The following is a 22,474-nucleotide window of genomic DNA, read 5'->3' on the forward strand; positions in this document are numbered from 1 at the left end:
CTGCCCCAGGATGCCCAGGGCACTGCAGTGTGCTCAGGGTGGCTGGCAGAGCTGCCCCAGGGTGCCCAGGGCACTGTAGTGTACTCAGGGTGGCTGGCAGAGCTGCCCCCAGGGCACCCAGGGCACTGCAGCATGCTCAGGGTAGCCGGCAGAGTTGCCCCAAGCATGCTCAGGGCACTGGAACAGATCAGGTTCACCAGCAGAGCTGCCCCGGGTGCACTCAGGGCATTGCAGCACACTTAGGGTTTCTGGCAGAGTAGCCCCCAGGCACCTAGGACACTGCAGCATGCTCAGGGTGGCTGGCAGAGCTGTCCCAGGTGTGCGTAGGACACTGCAGTGTGCTCAGGGTGGCTGGCAGAGCTGCCCCCAGGTTGCCCAGGGCACTGCAGCGTGCTCAGGGTGGCTGGCAGAGCTGTCCCAGGATGCCCTGGGCACTGCAGTGCACTCAGGGTGGCCGGCTGAGCTGCCTCCAGGGTGCCCAGGGCACTGCAGTGCACTCAGGGTGGCTGGCAGAGTTGTCCCAGGTGTGCATAGGACACTGTAGCACACTCGGGGTGGCTGGCAGAGCTGTCCCAGGCGCACTAGCAGCTCCTTTCATCTGTTCTTTAAAGACAGGTAATGTGGGGTCAGCATGTGACATAGTGGGTTGAGCCTCCGCTTGCATCCCATGTCTGAATGCTGGTTAAAGGCCCAGTTCCTCCAATTCCTTTCCAGCTCTGCACCTGGGAAAGCAGCAGCAGCAGATGGCCCACGTGTTTGGGCCTTAGCTCCCTACAGGAGGAACCAGATGGAGTGCCTTGCTCCCGGCGCTGGCTTAACTGTTGCAGCCATTTGGGGTGTTAACCAGTGGATGTAAGATCTCTCTCCCCATCTCTCCCTCTCTACTTTTCAAATAAATAAGTAAGTTTCACAAGCTAAAATGCTGCTAAGTAGTGCCCCCGTCTCTGCAATTCCAGTGACCCCTGGCCACCCGTGGTCTGACAGTAGACAACGGAAGACTCTGGTTTAAACTCTGCAGTTTTGAGTGGTTTGATGACACATCCTGCTGTCCTTGTTCTCCACACGGTCAGTGCTGGCCGCCCTCTGGTCACTTAGTAACCGGTTATCAGATTCACTGCTAGGGCACCCAGCTGCTCGCAATCAGTGTGACCATGACATTGGCAGTGAAGACGTGCAAGCAGAAGCCAGAGCTATTTCCTGCAAGTGAAAAGGTGCAAGTCTCCAGCTCAGTATGGAAAGTCAGCAAACGTAGGCTGAACTTGTTCAAGCTTGCTGGAAGAAGAATTTCCTCCCCTCCCATGGAGCTGTGACGAAGGAAGAAGTCAGACCTGGACTTGTGACGAGTGCTCAGTTCTGCACGTCGTGTCCCCGTGTGGGCATTGCACTGTGTCGTAGCACCCTAGCAGGAGTGCGTACCGCTCAGTGAGGGGTTTTGAAAGAGAGTGGAGTGGGTGGTGGTGGGTGGGGGCAGGGGATCTTCCATCTGCTGTTTCACTTCCCAAAGACCTCAAAAACAAGGGCTGAGCCAGGCCAGAACCAGGATCCTGAAATTCCACCTGGGTCCTCCTACCCAGGTACAGGGTCCAAGCATGTGGGCCACCCTCTGCTGCTTCTCCAGGCGTGTTAGCAGGGAGCTGAATCAGAAGTGGAGCAGCCAGGACTCAAACTGGAGCTCTGAAGTGGGACACTGTGTGATAAGCCGGGGCTTTGTCGGCTGTGCTGTAATACCAGCGCCTCCCGAAGTTTTCTGGTGTGTGGAGACATGAAGCTGGGGAACCTGCACAGGAGCAGATGCGGAGGGTTTGTGATGATAGTGGAAGGAAACGAGCTGCGTGATAGGGGCTCAGTCGGCAGAGGTCCCATCCCCAAGGAGTGGGGAAGGAACTAAGCATCTCACGGCAGGTCGAAACCCAGACGAAGAACATGGCGCCTGGTGTGGATGGAGGGGTTCCAAGCCAGCAAGAGTGGGCGTGGCAGCATGGACTGGTCATCCAGGGTCTCCCACATGTTGGGAGGCTCTGCAGGGCTTTCTCTCCGTCACTCGTAGGTGAGCACGCACGTGAGGCAGCCTTTATATGCTGGGAGAGCACTGCCCTTGCCCTCCCGGTGGAAATCGAAGCCACTCAGCTGGGAGACCTAACCCTGAGACCTACTCTTCTTCTCTCTCCAGCCACCGGGAGCTTCCCGGCAACCAGATGTTGAATGAGAGGAGACTCCGGTGGGGCATACGGGCAAGTCTGCGTCGCACAGGCAGCGAGTGGGAGCAGACTGGCAGCACTGCATCCTCTTGCTGTGAGTGGTGAGCAGGCAGTGAACTTGGCTCAGAAGTAGAAATAACCAGACCCATGATCATCTCCTGGCTCAGGGGGCCGTATGGCTAGAGATGTGGAAGGACCACCATTTAGAACACTGAATGCCAACATCCCAATATGGGTGTCAGTTTAAGTCCCAGCTGCTCCATTTCCAACCTTGCTCCCTGCTGATGCATCTGGAAAAGCAGTGGAGGATGGCCCATGTGCTTGGGCCCTTGCTATCCACATAGGATGCCTGTTCTTGGGATGCCAGCCCCCTCACTCTCCAGCTGCACTGTCATCACCCAGTGGGCTCATGAACAAAGGGACCATGGTGGCCGCTCTCTCGAGCCTAGCCGTGGGTCTGGCAAAACAGACCTGCATTCAGAAAGGTCTTTTGGGAACTGATTTTGAACTGATCCCGGCTTGGTGAGGTTCAGAACCTCTCTACAGGTCGCTTGTCAGAGTCTGGGTCTGGGGAAGGAAGGACAGATCAGTGGGGTTTCCCAGTGTGTGCCCCAAACCCTCCTGGCAGTCATTTCCCCAGAACTGAGGGAAACTTAGTGCCTAGATGAATCCCCCAGTGACTCCCTGGCCTGTGGGGTGAAGTCTATGGGAAAGGTGAAGTGGAAGCTTCTAGAACCACCTCTGCTTAGGAGCAGAGTGGCAGCATTCCTGGAGGGATGGCAGAGCTCGGGCTCCTGGCCTGAGCAGCAGCCAGATGGATCCCAGGGTGCCTTAGCATGAGCTTTGGCAGGTGGTCACTCCAGCTGCTGCATCAGGTATGACTTCGTGGCACAGGGAAGGGAATGCATCCCCGGGGACCCAGTGTGGAACCCTAGGCCTGGCAGGTGCCTGTTTGGCCATTCTCGCTCACAGAAACTGTCAGAGACCACATGGTGGGAGGTGTGGCCTTCCACTGCCTACCCCCAGGGGCATGACTCTGCAGCCCTGTGTCACAGTGCAGGTCATAGGGGATCTAGAGCCACATGGGGGAGGATTCCACTCAGATCGTGGGCGCTCTCTGCGTGTGCTTCCTGGGATTGATGGAAGGCCTGCATGTGTGGGCGCACAGGTGTAAGATGACTACGCGTGATGGTGTTTGTGCACTGAGCATTCTCCCAGCCCAGGATGCCTGCTATAGAAACGACGGGCTCTGTATGCACTCTTCGGCATTCATTCTCCATCCTTTAACCTTTTCCTTCTTTTAAATATTTGTTTATTGATTTGAAGGTAGAGTGACGGAGAGAAAGAAATTCCCCATCCATCGATTTGTTCTCCAGGTGGCTGGGAGTGGGCCAGGAAGGCAGGAACTTCTTGCACGTCTCCTACGTGAGAGGCAGGGGCCCAGGACACGGGCCATCTTCCACTGCCTGCTCAAGCATGTTAGCGGGGAGCAGGGATGGAAACAGAACTGCCAGGATGCAAACTGGAGCTCCCTTATGGGATGCTGGCATTGCAAGCGGTGACTTAACGTGTGGTGTCTGGGCCAGCAAGATGAGTCTGCTCTGGGGAACTCGAGGGACACGTAGCTTCTCCCTCCACAACCTTCTGGGGGGGGGCAGCACCCCAACGTCTAAGGCCTGAGAAGCACTGCTGTTCCCCTGGCCTCTTCTCATTAGCGTGCACGGTGTCCTGACTTGCTCAGGGTGTCCCTTTGCTGATCTTGGCCGTGCACAGTGCATGACTTGGTCACTAGTTGGTCTTCGAGCTGCATTTCCGCACCAGATCCCTGCTTTGCCTCAGAGTGAAAAAGAGGGAGGTGCAGCTTGGGCACCCCTTATCCCCACTCGCCCACTGCTCGGCACACAGTGGTTAAAGCATGCTGCATTTCATGATGGGGTGCGAGGGGGCTGTCTTGGCACAGAAGACATCATCTGGGCAGACTCTGCTCTCAGGGTCTCCGGAATGGCATTGGTGTTCCTGGAAGGATCACCTTTTACAAAAGCCAGGAACGTGTGTGTAGTTGTTGGATTAGGTATCCTTGCTGAACCACATCCTCCTGCTGCTCTGTGCTTCCTGGGCCTGGCCTTCCTCCACCATAGGCTGCAGTCAGGGCAGGTGTTGGCTGGGACTGTGGTCCCACCACAGCCCTGACTGGGGGAGTCCCCTCTGGCCCCGTCTCCAGGCTCATCTACTGGCTCACGTGCTGGTTGGTCGTTGTCATCTCTTTGACAGTGGGCTGGAGAAGTAGCTTTTCTTTGCTGCAGAGACATACCTGGGATTGCTGATTGAGACAGGCAAAGGATTTACGCAGTTCACAGTTGGGAATGTCAGATCCCAGGATGGTGAGGCAGCTGATAAGGGTAACAACAGGTGGAGCCAACATGGTGAGCCAGGCCTGGACACCAATGTGGGCTTTCATAACCACCCTCTTACAAAAGCTGATGGAGTGACGGGCTCCTGCAGGCACCCCTCCCTCTCCCTGCACCTTGACCTAAGCAACTCCAAGTTCTGCCATCTTGCAACAGCGCTCCCTAGGGACCGAGCCTTTGCCTCCTGGGCAACCTGCATCCCAGGCTGCAGTTTCAGTTCTTGGCTGGCGACTTCCTGGAGGCCACTATCTGTCTCCAGCACAGGGGACTTTCCAAAGCAGCTGCTTGCTTCCTTAAAGCCAGCATGGAGTGGGGTGGACAGGGGCTCCCCAAGAAGGGGTCACAATCGTGGGCGAGGGTGAGTCACAGGCCCTGCCCATGTGCAGGAGTCATGGGGGCGCTCCGCCCCCACCCTAACCGCAGAACCTGTGATCACCCTTGCTGAAACACAGCACTCATTGGCTGTCCCCAGCAGGGATGCCCAGGGAATGAGCTGACTCATTCCAGGTTCTAGGTAAAGTGCAAATGAGTGGAACAGTCATTTGAAAAGAGAGAAAGAACAAGATTGGATGAGGAGAGAAGGTTGCCATGAGGGGCTGGAGAGAAAAATAAAGGGCAAGAGGCTGCCCACCCCGGGCCAGTGGACCCCATTATGAAATGGGGTGATGCCCTCATTGCATATGCCAATGGAGCATCATGGGCAGGGCCAGCGCAGTGGTGTCCTCTGGGTGTCCCCTGTGTGGGACTTTGCTTGGCTGGGACACCATGGGCCAGTGGGCATACTGGGGTGGTCAGGAGCTCTCCCAGTGTCTCTGCTTCCTGTCTGGCCTGGCTTCAAAGCAGGCCCTGAGAATGACCAGCCAGATGGCACTGGGCAGTCCAACTGCAAGTTCTCTGTATGGATCCAGGGCTCCCTGATTCCACAGCCCATGCCAGGCCAGGGTGGGAGGTGTGCAGGTAAAGTGGGGATGCCTGATGTTCCAGGGAGCCCTCAGAGGCCACGGCCCCTAGCATGTACCTGGACGTGCACAGGGCACACATGGGGATATTAAGCCATGCGTATCCAGGCCAGCCTTCTCAGGGTCTTTATAACAAGGCTGGTGCAGCCGGCTGTCTGTTCTCATGCCCCTGCCTGCATGCAGCCACAAGCCAGGGAGCAAAGCTCATGCTCACGCAGACTCTGCTGTCGTGTTCCACGGCCACAGTGGAGCACTCACGCAACATGTGCAGTGCACTAGGTGTTACAGGATCTGCAAGTGGCTCAAGGGGGTGTAGGAGCACCTGCCTTCATGGCTTCATCTGTGGGTGAGGTGTCCCTCACTGACTCTGCCGTGGTGCCCAGGGGCTGCGTCCCAGACTCTGCATGGAGCATCTCTGACCTTGCCAGGGACTCGAGTGGGATAGGTGGATAAGTCCTGCAGGGAACAGTAGGAGGCTGGGGGTTCCAGGGAGCTCCTAGCAGGGATCATTACAGGACTCCGGCCAAATGGGGCCCTGATTCTGGGTGGTGGGGACCCTAGGGACTGGCAGGGGATGAGGTCTGGAGAAGTCATCCGCTCCCAGAATCCTGTGAGGCTCCGTGGAGACACAGTGAGTGGTGCTCAGATGACCCCAGCATGTGACAGTCTGGACAAACCACAGCTGACTGTGGCTTTGGAGGTGGGGAAAACCCAGTCTTGGGGAGACAGGGCAATGATCAACCTGTCTGTACAACTGACTTGACGCATCCCACAGAACTGCTGTATGATGATAGAGAAGGCTGACCTGGGGTCCGTGTGGCTGGGCGTGTGCGGGCAGTCAGAACAGTGGACAGGTCCTGGCTACCTGCTGATGCATGTCAGCACAGGAGGCAGGTTCATTTCCATCCTATCCCTGCAAGACAGGTGTAAGCGCAGCCCGTACACGAAACAGGCCAAGGCTGGTGCAATTCATGTGTCACCCACCTGGTTGGGGCCCACAGGGGTGCCATGCACAAACGTAGGGGATGTGCCAGGGCCCTACGTAGATGGGGCATGAAGGGTTCCTACCTGTGTGCTGTCACAGGCAGAGATGTGCCTGGGTGCTCAAGCTTATGCTGGGACCTCCAGCAGGAGGGTGATGAGTTCTGGGAAGAGGGATGACCCTCTCTGCCCTGGCTCCTGGTGCTGCCTGGAGCTGAGGGCCCTCGGCATACCTGACTCAGAGGTGCTGGGCCTCCACCTGAGTGTGTGATGACTACTTCATTAAAAGATTTTAATTAAGAAATATGGTATTCAATTGTTGTATAGAATACAAACGATACAGTGTGCAAATATGGTGCAATGTGCAGTGCCACAGCCCTGACCTCGCTGCCCATTGGCCTCAGATCGATGGCCGGCGTCCTGCTGCAGGACACAGCCCTGGAACTGGCCTCTTCTGCCTTCAGCCGTGCCAGGGACTCATTCTGTGAGTGTGGGACGCTGGGGCATACAGCACAGTTTCCTGGTTTCAGGAGCAGGTGCTGATTGCCGTGGGTCCCGAGCTGTGCCTGGGGAACATGCTTGCACCTTGAGCTCACCAGCTTGTGTGGGATCTTCCATGGTGACTCCAGGTCCTCTGGGGCCATCCACTGATCAGGAGCCTCAGTGGGGGCAGCAGAGTAGCGGGAGGGAGTGGACGCCAGAGGACTTGGTCTTCAGCTCTTTGCTGAAGAATTCTGTCCACCAGGTGGCGCTGAGATACAAGGAGTGAGCCTGGCTGGGCCTGGGAACTCGCATTCCCGGGGAAGAAGGGGCATGATGCCACAGAAGACAAGTAGCAGTTCCCGGACTCTGAAAAGCTGGAGTGCATCTCCTTCCAGGTAGACCTTGGCAGGCCGAGACACAAGACCACAAGTTCTGGCTGAGCTGAGGTCTTGGGTGCACAAAAGCAGGCACTCTACCCTGATGGCTAGCAGGGGGCACTATTGACCTGCCCTGTCAGAATAGCTCCCAAGGCCGGAGTTGGGGCCATTTCCTCACGGCGTGCCAGCAGGCCTCCTCCGGGCTGCCACATACATGATGCTTACCTGCCTTTGCTTCTGGGATGGGACCAGGTAAGGCAAGCCCTGGCTGCCCTGGCTTCCTCAGTGGCACCCCCAGAGGGACTTGGGCCCTGGGGAGCGGTCGCTTCAGGGCCCTGCTGCTCCTTTCAGGGTCCCCTGGACAGTCCCGTCCCCCTAGCGGGAGTCTGCCTTCTGTTCTCTGTGTGGGAAAGATGAGTGAGCCATGTGTCCACTTTTGCCCACTTTTAAAAAGATTTATTTGTATTATTTGAAAGGCAGAATTATGGAGAAATAAGGAGAGAGAGAGAGAGAGATAGGGAGAGAGATCTTCCATCTGCTGGTTCACTCTCCACTTGGCTGCAGTGGCTGGAGCTGAGCTGATGTGAAGCCAGGAGCTTCATCCACGTGGGTGCAGGGACCCAAGCACACGGGGCATTTCCTGCTGTGTTTCCAGGTCACTGGCAGGGAGCTGGATCAGAGATGGAGCATCCAGGACTTGCAGCACTGCTTGCATGGCATACTGACGTTGCAGGCAGAGGTTCAACAACGTATGCTTCAGTGTTGGCGCCACATGTTTTCTAAGGAGGAGACCCAGAGAGCTGGAGCCGCAGCCCGTCTGAGCCTTGGAGTGCCTGTCCATTATCTGTGAGGCTGGCAAAGCTGCAGTCATGGCCACGGCATGGGACAGGGTGACTTACAACGCACTGGAGGGCAGCCGAGTTCAGCTGGAGCGTCCGAGTTCAGAGTCGAGCCTTGAGCCATGGCCATGTGTGTAGGGCGGGGTGACTTACAATGCACAGGAGGGCAGGGTTCTTGCCCGGAGCGTCAAGTTCAGAGTCCAGCGGTGAGCCATGGCCAGGTGCTTCCTGTCTTCTAAGGGCTAGTCCTGGAGCCTGGGAGATCCGTCTAGGACTCACAGAGCGCCCCTTGACAGGCACAGTGGGCAGGGCTTGCTTCTTGCTGGTGGTGATTGACACGAATGGGCCCTTTTGGATCCTCTGGCACTCTTGTTGGTTGGTTTCGTAGCACACGCACATGGAATCACCTATCACACAGGAAGCTGGAGAATGTGCCCCAAGGTTTCCCAGAACCTGCTGTGTCTCTGCTTTTAATGCTACTGTGTGCAGTTGAGTTAACTCTGTCCCTAACGTCCTTTAGTAGTAAGGCCAGATCTCAGGGGCAGAGGGGAAAGTGTGGACTTCAGGGGAAGTGGCCGTGGCCTCCTAGTAGACCACTCGCATTGAGGACTTCCCAACTTTTCTGTGTGTCTTTCCTTAATTGTTCCTAAGTTCTTTACTGTCCTTTGCCTAACTTTGAGAGCTGCCGTTGGTTCCAGAACAAACACCAGCCGCACTGGAGGGATTTTAAAGATCAGGTTTCCTTTCTTTCAGAGTAACACTGATGTATGAGGTGATGACATCAGTGTGGGTTAGATGCACCTGCTGTCCCACCGGCAGCACTGCACAGCCTTTGTGTCGGTGCCGTAGTATCCACAGACCATGGGCTTGAAGTGTCTGAAGTTAGTGAGAGGCACTGTTGCTTGTGTCCTTCTCAGCGTGGAGTTCACAGGGATTTCTTGTGGCTTGTGTGTAGCTGGAACTCATCATAGGACTATAGAGGAATGCTGTGGTTTATTTTCCATTTCTGCAGTCAGAACTGGAGCCAGGGTGTGTGTGTGTGTGTGTGTGTGTGTCTACAGTCAGAGCTGGAACCAGTGTGTGTGTGTGTGTGCACAGCTGCTGGGTGTCTGGAGTCTGAGCTAGGGCCAGGTTGTCTGTGCGTGCAGCTGGGCAGCTCCAGGGCACAGCTGGGGCCAAGGTGTGTGTGTGTGTGTGTGTGTGTGTGTGTGTGTGTGTGTGTGTGCACACAGCTGGGCCTCTCAGGTCACAGCTGGGATACCGCATTGCTGGTCACAGGGAAGAAGCCAGCCAGCAGTTCCCTGTAGGTTGTGCTAGCTGCTGTCCCAGCCAACCCTGCCTGCCTGCGTATGCACATTTCTGCTCAGTGCTCGGAAGTTTTAGATTTTCAGTTCTATTTGTTGCCCTAATTGCATTGTGATGTCGTCAGTGAGGTAGCCAGCCAGGTGCAGCTGGGAAAGCCAGCTCCCAACCCTGCTTCAGTGTCCTTTTCACAGGAGATGGCTGCTTAGGACCAGCACTGGCCAGCTGGCCATGTCCCTCCCATGGCCTCCATTTCATTATCTTGTTCTGGTGGAGCTGTCACGCCCAACACTCCAATCTTATCGGACAAGGACATGGGCGGTGCCCAGCTCTGTCTCCAACCCCTCCCTCATGAATACTCCATTACCCCCTGCCCCAGGCACTGCCCTTTGACTCCAGGTGGTACAGAAGGATGGTCCTCACCTGCAGTGCCCACATTCCCTCTGGAGTGTTTACCCTGGCTTTGCAGGGAGATCTTGTTCTCCACGGACCTTGACCTGTGTCTTGGGTTGGAGAAGTACCTGGGCCGACTCACTCTGTGACAATTGGTGTGACGCTGTAACTCTTGTTTGGGGTTATGTTTTCCCTTTATCAGTAATGAGGTGAAACCTGTTTCTGTCTGCAACCATTTGATTTTCTACTTCAGTGAAGTATAAATTCATGTTTCTTTCTAAAAGATTATTTATATTTTTTCGTGTTTTAATACAATCTCTATATTTCTCTAAATTCTTGTTCTTTTAAAACATACACATGCATACTGTGGAACTTCTCCTGGAGAGTGGCTTGCCTTTCCAGGCTCTGTAAGGTGTCTGGTGGTGAGCAGTCACACGAAGACAGCAGGTCAGTGTATCTGTGTGCGCTCCCATGTGTTTTGAATGAACTGCAGTCTTGCATAGTCATGTACACACACTCTTGGACAGTCACGAAAGCTTTTGTATTTTAACTTTGAAGCAGTTCACTTAAAAAATATTTGAGGGCCCGGCATGGTAGCTGGGCATGGCAGCTAAAGTCCTCACCTTTGCACACACCTGAATCCCATAAGGGTGCCAGTTCTAATCCTGGCACAGAAGCCCCACTTCCCTTCCAGCTCCCTGCTTGTGGCCTGGGAAAGCAGTCAAGGCTAGCCCAAAGCTTTGGGACTCTTCACCCATGTGGAGGACCTGGAAGAGGCTCCGGGCTTCTGGCTTTGGATTGGCTCAGCTCTGGCTGTTGCAGCCACTTGGGGAGTGAGTCAATAGACAGAGGTTCTCCCTCTCTGTCTCTTCTCCCCTCTGTATATCTTACTTGCCAGTAAGAAAGAAAAAAAAAAAAGAGGAAAATATTTGAGAGAGATCCATCCCACTTGAGAGTGAACCATCCGCTGGTTCACTATTCAGATGCTTGCAGCTGACGAGGCTGGGTCAGGCTGAAGCTGGGAGCCAGAAGTCAGTGCAGGCCTCCTGCCCTCCTGCCTGGGTGATCAGCACCCAACGCCCTGGGCCATCTGCTGCTGCCTTCCAGGGTGTGTGTTAGTCATGAAGCTGGGATTAGAAGCAGAGTTGAGACTTGAACACAGATACTTAGAGATGGCACAGGTGTCTTAAGTGGCTCATGAGAGAGCTTCGTTTCAATGCTTTGCTCCCCAAATGGCTACAGTGGCCAGAGCTGCACTTGGGCCATCTTGTGATGCTTTCTGCAGGTGCATCAGCAGGGAGCTGGACGGGAAGTGAAGCAGCTAGGACTTGAACCGTACGGGACGGCGGTAATGCAGGTGGTGGTTTAACCCATCCTGGTGCAGTGCTGGTTACCCAAGTGGTTTCCTAACCGCTGTGGCAGCTGCCTGCTTTAATGATCTCTTACGTTGACTCCTAAACTCCTGGTGATAAAGGAGAAAAACAGACTTGCATGTAGGCCACATAGAAAACCAGGGTCACCCAGAGGACGGCTTGTACAGTGGAAATGGGGAGATGAGCTTGCTCTGAGTCAAGAGGGACAAGGCTGGTTCTGCCAGACACCAAGGAAAAGTGTTGACTAAGCAGACAGAAATGGCTGCAACTCTCTCGTGATGTTGGGACAGCCCAAGGCTCACGGCTGAGCTTTTGCTGCTGCATCCCCCCACCTGCGCAGACACCATGGTTTTACCTCCATAAAAGCCTATGACAAGAGAAATTCCGTGCTCATCTTTTTGTGTGGGTGACCCTGGCCGATGCCATCTGTAATTAATAAAGGGTACTTCTGTCTCACAAGTGACTGTGGGCTCCTTCGTGGTCTTGTTTCCATAACAGGGGCGCGACCATTCTCAGCTGGGTCTCCATTCACTTGGAATTGTTGTGCATGTCATGAGATACGACTATTTCCTCTCTGCTCATGGGATTAGCTGGCTGTTCTGGGCTCATCTCATTCTCCAGTGGTCTGCCTGCCTTTGCCTTGTGCCACATCTCTCTCTCTCTCTCTCACACACACACACACACACACACACACCTCTGCAGTGTGTCAAGTCCTACCCAGACACACACAGCTTTCTGCAGTATGCCAGGCTATACCTACACACACACATACACAGAGCTCTCAGCAGTGTGCCAGGCCCTGCACACACACACACACACACACACACACACACACACACACACATACACACCTCTGCAGTGTGTCAAGTCCTACCCAGACACACACAGCTTTCTGCAGTATGCCAGGCTATACCTACACACACACATACACAGAGCTCTCCGCAGTGTGCCAGGCCCTGCACACACACACACACACACACACACACACACACACACACACACACACAGTCCTGTGACCATCATTTTGACTTTATTGTGCAGGTGACATCCACCAGAGCACCTGCTTGCTGTCTCGCTGGTGGAGCCCTTTGCCCTCCCTTTCACGGAGTCTGGCACCACTGTTGATCTTTCCAAAGATCCCGTGGGGATTTGGACAGGATTACAATCAATCAGTTTCCAGTGGAGAACCAACACTGTCACAGCACTAAGGCTTCCTTTCCACGGAGTTTCATTTATTTAAGTCTCCTTAAAGGTTCCTTCATGACCTTTATGCATTTTCCTCTTCATTTTTTTTTTTACAATTTTTATGAACCTTAAAAAATTGTATTTATCATTATAACTTATTTTTTTCAATTTTCTTTTTCTGGTCTCTAGAAATGCAACTTATTTTTGCATGTGATCTTATTATCCAGGGACCTTGTCAAACCATAATTTTGACAATTTGCTTGTCACTGTCTCCTTGGGATTCCTAGGCAGACACTTAAAATCAATCAAACATGGCACTTTTTTTTTTCCTTTTTCCAATTCTTACAGCCTTAAAAGAGAATTTTCCTTTGGAAAGCTCTGGTAGTGCTGGCGAAGCACATCTAAAAACAATGTTGAGTGGAAAATGAGAACATATGCTTGTCTTGTTCTGATTTGAAAGGACTGTTTCTTGGAATTTTGGTATCATGTGTGGGATTAGCTGGAGTCTTTTTGTGCATACCCTGATTAGGTTGAGCAAATGTCTTTCATGCCCTAATAGACTGAGACTTAAAAAAAAACAAAACAACCTTTTGAGTGAAAGTTTTTCTGGCCTTTTTATTGTGGTGAAATGCACCCTGAAGTAATGTGATGTTTTCTACCTTAGTAAAGTCCCACTGCACAGTTCAGTGGTCTGGAGTCCATCTGGGTTATGACAGGAAGTCTTTCCTTTCGCAAACTCTGTATCATGAAACACTAATTCCCCCCTCTGCCCTCTCTCCACCAAGGCAAGCACTGCTCCATTTTCTGCTTCAGATCATGTAATACTTGCCTTTTAGTGACAGCCTTGTTCGACTTGTTCTGACGTACTCAAGGTTCACTCATGTTGCAGCGTATCTCAGAACTTCTGTCCTTCCAAAGTGTGAACGACGCTTCATTTTCTGTGTACGCTGTCTTGTTCATCCGTTTATGGCCCCTTGGGTTCTTTCCACATTTTAGCCATTGTGAATAATGCTGTGTAAAGTGAAGAACAGGCCTGCCCTGAAGGACTCCAGGTTGAGATGAGCTCCGTCATAGGTGAGGTACCCCTCCAACCTGTGAGACTAGCCCAGCCAAGAAAACTGTATCCTGCTTGGCAAGAATGCCTGAAGCCCTGGCTGGTCTGTTCAAGCATGTAGTCCTGAGCTTGCCTGGTAAGCAACCTCCCTTCCCTTCCCTTCCTCTCTCCCTCTCTCCCTCCCTCCTTTCTCTCTCTTTTATTTCCTTTCTGTCTCTCGCATTTTCTTTCTTTCTTCTCTTTCCTTCCTAATATCCGTGCCCCCCCGCCAATTTCTTTATTTTCATTGGAAAGGTAGATTTACAGAGAGAGGGAAAGACAGAGAGAAAGATCTTCCATCCACTGGTTCATTCCCCAGGTGGTCACAATGGCTAGAGCTGATCTGAAGCCAGGGGCAAGGAGTTTCCTCTTGGTGTCCCATGTGGGTACAGGGTTCCAAGGCTTTTGGCCATCCTCTGCTGCTCTCCCAAGCCACAAATAGGGAACTGGATGGGAAATGGAGCAAGTGGGACATGAACTGGTGCTAATGGAGCCATTTTCCAGGCCCAGCCCTGCTCTTCTGTAGATCCAGATTGGAGGTCTTTAGGGCGTGAGCCCTCCTCTTCACCTCCAGCAATAAAGGACTTCCAGGTCTTATCAATGTGTTGTGCTCTTCCATGTCAGGTGCTTGGGTGCAACATTTGGAGGCCCCAGCGAGAGATCAGGAACCCAGCCTCCAAGGAGTCTCATTGTGGTCGGACCTGGATTGGGCACCCCCGAGACGTTCCAGGGCCCTGTGTAGCGGACCACCCACCAGAGTCCTAGATGGACTTCTTTACCAGTCAGCTGGCTGCGAGTCCTGTGGTAAGCGGACTTGGGTTTTCTGGTTGACTAATCACTTTGGTGTTGGAGGTCTGACGAAGCACCAGTGCAGGATGCTCTCTGTCTCAGAGTGATGGTGTAGGACTGGGAACACTGGTTTGCTTAAGGGAGTCTCTTGACTGTTGCGGTTGGAGGTGATTAACACTGATAGAGTCTTAGGGTTTTACTAATCCTGGGAGGGGGTCAGAGGGATTGCTCCATGATGGGGGATGGCCAGGACTACTTCCACATGGCAGGGTGACCGTGTGAGGTCAATGACTGTCCAGGATACACAGCACTGGGCTTTTAGAAGGTCAGCTGCTTGTGTAGCCCGGGATACTCCTCAGGATAGTGCTGACCTGCAGGGCAGAGACAGAGTTAGGGTGACCTGGCGATCCGCACGTTCCTGGATGGGAGTGTTGGCTTGACTTGGGCAAGGTGGTTGAGTCACTTCTGTTCTGCCCAACCTAACAATGACTTCTCCTGTCTTAATTTTTTTTTCTCTCTGTTATTTGTTATCTCTTTTTAAAAAGACTTACTTTAAAATTTTTATTGGAAAGTCAGACATACAGAGAGGAGGAGAGACAGAAAGGAAGACCTTCTGTCCGATGATTCACTCTGCAAGTGGCCGCAATGGCCGAAGTTGAGCTGATCCAAAGCCAGCAGCACAGAGCCTCTTCCAGGTCTCCCACACGGGTGCAGGGTCCCAAGGCTTTGGGCCAACCTTGACTGCTTTCCCAGGCCACAAGCAGGGAGCTGGATGGGAAGTGGGACCGCTGGGATTAGAACTGGTGCCCATATGGGATGCAGGCGCGTGCAAGGTGAGGACTTTAGCTGCTAGGCTACTGCACCATGGCCCATCTCTTTTGGCTTTATATTGTCTGTGTTGTCCCGTTTCCAGTCCTCACCTCAGAATTTAAATATGAGAGGAAGTAAGTCTCCATCCTGCACTCCCCTTAAATATGTGTTAAAAATTCCGATAAAGGATTTAATGGAGACTATGGAGTCATTTGCACGTGCAAAACTCTTCACATATGTGTATTTTCTTATGAATTAAAATTGCCAACCTTGGGGTTGATGGCCGTTGTTCAGGTGCCATGACCCCTTTCCTGTCATTAATGTTTGGATCTGAAGTTAGCCCTCTTGGCTACCCAGATTATTTCCCAAATATTGACTAAAAGATAAATCTTACCTTAGAGCCTCCTAAGTGGCTCCAACCTGCCAGCAGAGCCTTTTGTTGCAAGGATTGGACTCCTTATTCTTGCAGCCAAACAGGCTAAAGTATGTGTGTGTGTACACACACGAAGCCCTTGGATCCTGGACCCCGGCCCTGAGAACACCCTGTGTCTCCACTTTGCCCTTTAGCTCCGCTACCCCACGGACCCCTCATTTATCCCTGCTGTCGCCCACCAGGGATTCTTGTCCTCAGTGAAGCCAGCTGACCTTCTCCTCCTTGGCAAGGGTTGAGACGTCCCAGGTGCAAAGGGCTGAGAAAAGGTACAGTGCCACACATTGTGCCTGCCCATCTTTCTCCCTGTAGCTTTAAGCAACCTGATGCCCGAAGGGTTCAATTCCTCCTTCCTCCTGTGGCTGCAGTTTTCAGAAAGGACAGTTTCTAACCTTTTTCTTCTTCTGGGACTCCACCTGCGGGGTGGGAGGTGATGTAAAGGCAGGCTGTTGACTCACTGTCAAGCAACAAAGACAAATAAAAGAGAAAATGAGTTACAATTTGCCAAACTTTATTGGGGGGGGTGGTTTAGTAGGTTCTGCTGCCTCTGAAAAGCAATGGGCAATCATTCAGCCGTGTTGTACTGACCTACCAAGATGGATTTTACTAAGTGGGAGATTTTGGCTTCAATAAAATAAACGTTTCTGAATGTCAGCTTAGATCTTAGCGTCTTAAGCTCTACATTTGAATTTGTTAACAAATATTTTACATTAATTGTGCATATATAAAAATAATTCAAGACTGCTTAAAAATAATCAAAGTTAAATTTCAGTATGTTCTTTTATTTAGGAAATGCCTCAATGTAGAGAGTTTTAAAAAATCGTTTCAAACTGTAAATTAAGGAAAAAGGAATAAAACTGGTAAGATTCATGTATGATAAAACTGCCTTAAGGTATTGTTTACAGCATTTTCTAACAAGTTAGTATTTTTTTAAAAGATTTTATTCATTTATTTTTTATTACAAAGTCAGATATACAGAAAGGAGGAGAGATAGAGAGGAAGATCTTCCGTCGATGATTCAGTCTCCAAGTGACCGCAACGGCCCATGCTATGCCAATCTGAAGCCGGGAACCAGGAGCTTCCTCCAGGTCTCCCACACAGGTAGGTGCAGGGTCCCAAGGCTTTGGGCCATTCTTGACTGCTTTCTCGGGCCACAAGCAGGGAACTGGATGGCAAGTGGAGCTGCCGGGATTAGAACCGGCACCCATATGGGATCCTGGGTGCATTCAAGGCGAGGACTTTAGCCACTAGGCCACGCCGCTGGGCCCAAAAGTTAGTATTGATATGAAAGATACATTGGCATCCAATCTAATTCTTTGTTAATGTGATCCTTTGTCACAGCAGCAGTGTCTTAAACATGCCTGTTAGTAAACATATGAACGTTCTGGTTTTGAAATCTGGTTAAAGGCCGTAGCATCTTCTTTGAAGTAATGTTTAGCTAATTAAAAACTTTCAGTTTTCTAGCCAGCACCAATAAGCTGTAGTTCTGCTCGATTGCTCCACGCTATGGCTGTTTCAAGGTCTTTATTTCCTCTTTGGGGACAGAGCAGAGAGCCATGGATTTTGTGTTCTGTTGAGGTCATCTTTGTGTTCTCTCTCTTACCGACTTCGCATTGTTGAAAAACAGCTGAGGTTTCAAGGTTCTGCGTTGATTAAATATGTACTTGTTTTTGAAGTTTTTAAGTGGTCACGTTATGTCACTAATCTGATCTGCACGGTGTCATGATGTTAAAGAACCCTGTTTCGAGCAGATATTTTAAGCCTCTCGGGATCTTTGACACACATTTAAAAACTCAAAGTTCTGAATTGTTATTCTTTGATTAGTACTTAGGACCTTCTGCCTATGTCAAAGGAATATTGCTTATCCTGCAGCGACAACCCTTGGGGAGGCTGTTTGGATTATACCACAGGTACCGCCCTGAGGCCAAGGGTGCACCTTTTAGGTTATAATGATATAAAACACTTGTGATACAAATGTTGAAAAGTTAAAAAGCCTGGTGACCTAGTTGTAAGAGTCTGGTGAACTCTTTGTATGGTGATCATTTATAATTATTGTTTTAATGAAAAAGGCCCAGAGGCCTAAGAAGTACAAGTGTCTACAGAATCCTACAGGTGCTTTCAAAGCACTGTGTGCAGTCACTGTGTGACCTAGTAAGGTTGCAGTCTCGGGCTTGGCTGCTTGAAAGTTTTGTCATCCATAGTTTTGTACTCTCTTTTAAAAAAACCATCGAACGCATGGTGAACTCAGATTAATAAGAGCAAAATCAAGTGGTGGTAATTTTTTTTTAAAAAAAGCTAAAGATCTAAAGATTAAGCAAAGATTATAGAAACTGCTTTATTGTTCTTTTTGAGTTATTGTGTTATGTGCGTACATTCTGTATAGACATGGGAAAGTTATTAAAAACTGTTTTAATTGGCTTATGCATAAAAACACATTCATTAAGAATGCTAAATTAACGGTTTATTTATTTGTCATATGTGACATTTATGTTTTAGATTTGCTTGTAGGTAAAAAAATCTAAAGTGTTTTTAAGTTATTGGGACATTTTTGATTGAGTTTGCTGGTCAAATAAGTTACTCCTGGGCCTGGCATGGTAGCCTAGTGGTTAAGGTCCTCAACTTGCATGTGCAGGGATCCCCTCTGGGCACTGCATACCCAGGCTGCTCCACTTCCCATCCAGCTCCCTGCTTGTGACCTGAGAAGGCAGTTGAGGATGGCCCAAGGCTTTGGGACCCTGTACCCATGTGGGAGACCCAAGAAGCACCAGGCTCCTGGCTTCAGATCAACTCAGCTCCACCTAATGCTGGAGTGAACCAGCAGGTGGAAGGTATTTCTCTCCTTTTCTCTGCATAATTGCCTTTCCAATAAAAATAAATAAATCTTACAACAACAAAAACCAAGTTACTCCTGTGGTAGATACTCATTATTCCCTATGAAAGACCAACTCAGCTTTTATAGTTGTCTGGGGAAATTCATAACAAAAAATAGCCATGTTTATGTAATACTTTAGTCTTTTAAGTAATTTATGTCTAATTTAAGTGGGTGAATATAAAAGGTAAATGTTTCTCATGCATGCATTCTTGTCTTAAAATCTGTAGAAGACATTAGAACTTTTTTGTGACTATTTTCCTAAGTTGTTGATATTGGATAGTTAAAATGGCTGAATTTTCATTTAAAGTAATTACTAAAAGTAATCCAACAATTTTTGACTTATTTGTTCATTTCTCCTCTATCCTCTCTAAGATGAGAAATTACTTTTACTCTAAAAGACTCTATGGATGTCAATTAGATCTCCAGGCCTTTTAAAAGGGATGGGTAACCTTTTTCTGTAACGTGGTCTGCCCACATTTGAAAGACCAAATAGTGTTATCCTTTGCTATGGGCAAACAGGTAGTATACTCTTTTTCAAACCAAAATAAGGGAGAGAGAAAGTTATACTGATGACTTCAAAGTTTATCGACAGATGGGGTAAGGTGGCTGTCACGCTTTTATCTTGGCTAGAAAGACACAGCTCTCCCCACGGACACTGTCACGCGTCACAGTGTCAGAACATGCCTGTGACTACAGCCTATCAGAGATCTAGAGACAAGACTGAACCTCCTTGACTGACATTCTAAAGGCTGCCTCTGCTCCACCTTACCAGAGACCAAGAAGAAGGGAGCGAGTGGGACAGCAGGAAGCCCGATAACACGGCTTTACACATCGATCTGCTTCAGAGACCCCGCCAGGCCAGTCCACTCTCAGATACCACCTGCTTACGATGCGGGAGCCAGGAAATAGGGCAAACAGCTGCCCATGACAGAAGCTGGCTTCCAGAGCCAGGCCACTCTAGGGTCAGGCCTCAAGTTCAAACAGCCCTTCATACTAGCTTCCAGCGTAAGAGTTGGTATGGAGGGAATGGCCTAGGGCCAGTGACATTGCATTGTTGCCTGCTTTGCGCTTGCCTCCTGTTGAGACCAGCTCTTCTCCCTCTCCGGCCAACGAGATCGCTCCTCTAGGAAGGTTCACAGCTCCTCTTTGCAGATTAAGGGATCAGATCTGGAGGAAATTACTTGTCAACCCCTTTTAGAGTATCTTCACTCTCCAACAGATCCAGGACACAGTACACTCCCGCATCTGCAAGACACTGCCCGCTTCGTCCTCCTCGTTTGTGTCATTACTTCCAACCCGGGGATCTGGTTTACAACAAAAAGTTCCAGAAAGGATGAACAGCAGCCTGGAAGGGATCCTACGCCATCATGCTCACCTCCCTAATCGTGGTGAAACTTGACGGAGTCTCTGCCTCGACCCATCACTCCCACGTTGAGGCTGTCAAAAGTCTAGACCAGAAATGGATGCTCACATCTGGATCCAATTGACTCAAGCCAGGACGGTCTTGCTTTTAAAACTGTTGCTGCTGTGATAGTCCTGTCAGTCTGGCTGCTGCTTCCCCAAGTCCGTGCCTATTCTGATCATTTTCTCCTCTCTATGCGCTCTGTACCCACAAGGGTAGAAAGGGCTGCTCCTTTAGTTAACCCTGTGCTAGCTGGAACTGCGGCTCTGGGCACAGCTGTCTCATTTCAGAGGAAGTCAGGTGTCACCAATTTGGTGGCAGCCATTTGGGCTGCCATGGCCATCGTCAATAGTCTATTGACCACTTCAGTTACCAAGTCAGCTCTTGGGTGGACATCGTTCCCCAAAGCAGAAAGGGGCTGGGTCTCCTGTTCATGACTCAAGTGGACTATGTGCTGGCTTGGGAGAAACCTACTATTTCATACAGACTAATCAGGAGAATGAGGAGAGAGAGGGAGAGAGAAGGGCAGGGAGTGAAAGAGGGTGGGAGGGAGGAAGGGAGAAAGAGTGAGAGACGGAGAGAGTTTCATTTGCTGATTCACCTCCCAAAAGGCCACAATAAATAAACTGATCAGGACCAGTTTAAAGCCAGGAGCCATGAGCCTCACCTGGATCTGCCACGTGGGTGGCGGTTGGGCCATCATGCGCTGTCTTCCGAGGCATGTTGGCAGGAAGCTGAGTTAGAAGTGGCTTAGCCGGAACACAAGCCAGCCCTCTGACGGGGGATACTGACGTGAGAAGTGACAGCTAAATCCACAGCACCGCAGTGCCAGCTGCAAGATCATTTCACATCCTCCTTTCTGATTTAGGTACTCTTTTATTTAGCTCTCATGCATAATTGTTCTGGTAGGTGCTCTAGCACAATACTGAATGGAGGTGGGGAAAGCTGGCACCCTTGTCCAGCCTCCGAGCTAGAGAGGAAGCTTCTAGATTACCACTGTCGAATGTGGCGCCTTCTGTGGATTCTCCAAGTGTAACTGACACCATATAGAAGTGATTTCTATTTTTAGTCTTTGAGTTTTTTTTTTTAAATCATGAAAGTGTGTTGACTTTTGCCTAATAGATTTTCGGCATCCATTGAGGTTTCTTCTTCCTTTCTCTTGAAGATGTGAGCATCTATAGCTAGCAATTTCCCCTTTGCTCTGTTTTCACTGTGTCTCCTAAGTTTTGGCAGGTTGTATTTTTCTTTTTTCTTTTCCTTTAAAGAATTTCTGACTCCCCTTATAACCTTTTCTCTGATTTATTGGTTGTGTAGAGTGTGTTTAATTTGTTTCTACAGGTGTAAAAGTTTTCCAGTTTCCTTTCTGCTACTGATATCCAATTTCATCATGTTAACTCTCCTTTTAAACCTATCAAGAGGGCCTGGCACAATGGTTCAATTGGCTGTTCCTCCCCTTGCAAGCACCGGGATCCCACATGGGCACCCGTTTGTGTCCTGTCTGCTCCACTTCCGGTGCAGCTCCCTGTTTGTGGCCTGGGAAAGCCATGGGGCCCTGCACCTGTGTGGGAGACCCAAGAAGCACCAGGCTCCTGGCTTTGGATTGGCTCAGCTCTGGCCTTTGTAGCCATTTGGGGAGTGAACCAGTGGATGGGAGATCTTTCTCTCTGTCTCTCCTCTCTGTAAACCAACCTTTCTAATAAAAAATAAATATTGTTTTTAAAAAACCTGAGTCATTTTTTGTGGCCTAACTTATGGTCTGTCCTGGAAATACGCACTTGCAAAGTGTGTATGTTCTGTTGTGGAGTATTCTGTAGCAGGGGGACCTCAGAAAGTTCATGGGAAAATGAAAAGTTAATGCAGGTTTTCTACAGACATTTTCAAGAACCCTTAGATAAGGGTATTCGATCTGGCTGGTCTGTTATGCTGTTTAAATCTTCCATTTCCTTCTTGCCTTTTCCCTATTATAGGAGTTGCTACTGAAGGCGTTAAGTATTGTTATGCAATTGCATACTATCCCTTTAAACTGTCAAGTTTTGCTTCATATATTTTGACATTCTACTACTAGGTGTGTAAATGTTTATAATCTTAGGCATGAAAAATGTTTTAGCTTGGTTTTTGAAGCTTTTATTGATCTATAAGGTTACTCATAAATTTCTAAAATTATATATATGTACATAAAATTCTAAAGTGTATCTAATATTAGAATATCTGCTTTTGCCCTCTTTAATTTTGATTTTCATGGAATAACCTTTTTCTGCTCTTTCATTTTCACGCTATTCGTGTCTTTCTTGTAGACAGTGTACATTTGTATTGTGATTTTTTTAATCCGCTCTGTCACATCTGTCATTTATTGCGGTGATTATTGGTAATGAGGGACTTACCTGTCGTTTAGCTGGTTGGTTTTTATATGCCTCACTGCTTTCTTTGTTCCTTATTTCCTCTACTGCTGTTTGCTTTCACATCTAATTGTTTCTTGGGAAATATTTAATTACATAGATACCTTTATCACTTCCATTTGCATATGTTCTCTATTTTCCTATGCAGGTACCATAACTTTGTATTTAAACATCTGAAAATTGC

The sequence above is a fragment of the Ochotona curzoniae genome, unplaced genomic scaffold, assembly GCF_017591425.1.
Source record: "Ochotona curzoniae isolate NIBS_2020 unplaced genomic scaffold, NIBS_Ocur_1.0 contig_3520, whole genome shotgun sequence".
In the NCBI taxonomy this organism is placed as follows: domain Eukaryota; kingdom Metazoa; phylum Chordata; class Mammalia; order Lagomorpha; family Ochotonidae; genus Ochotona; species Ochotona curzoniae.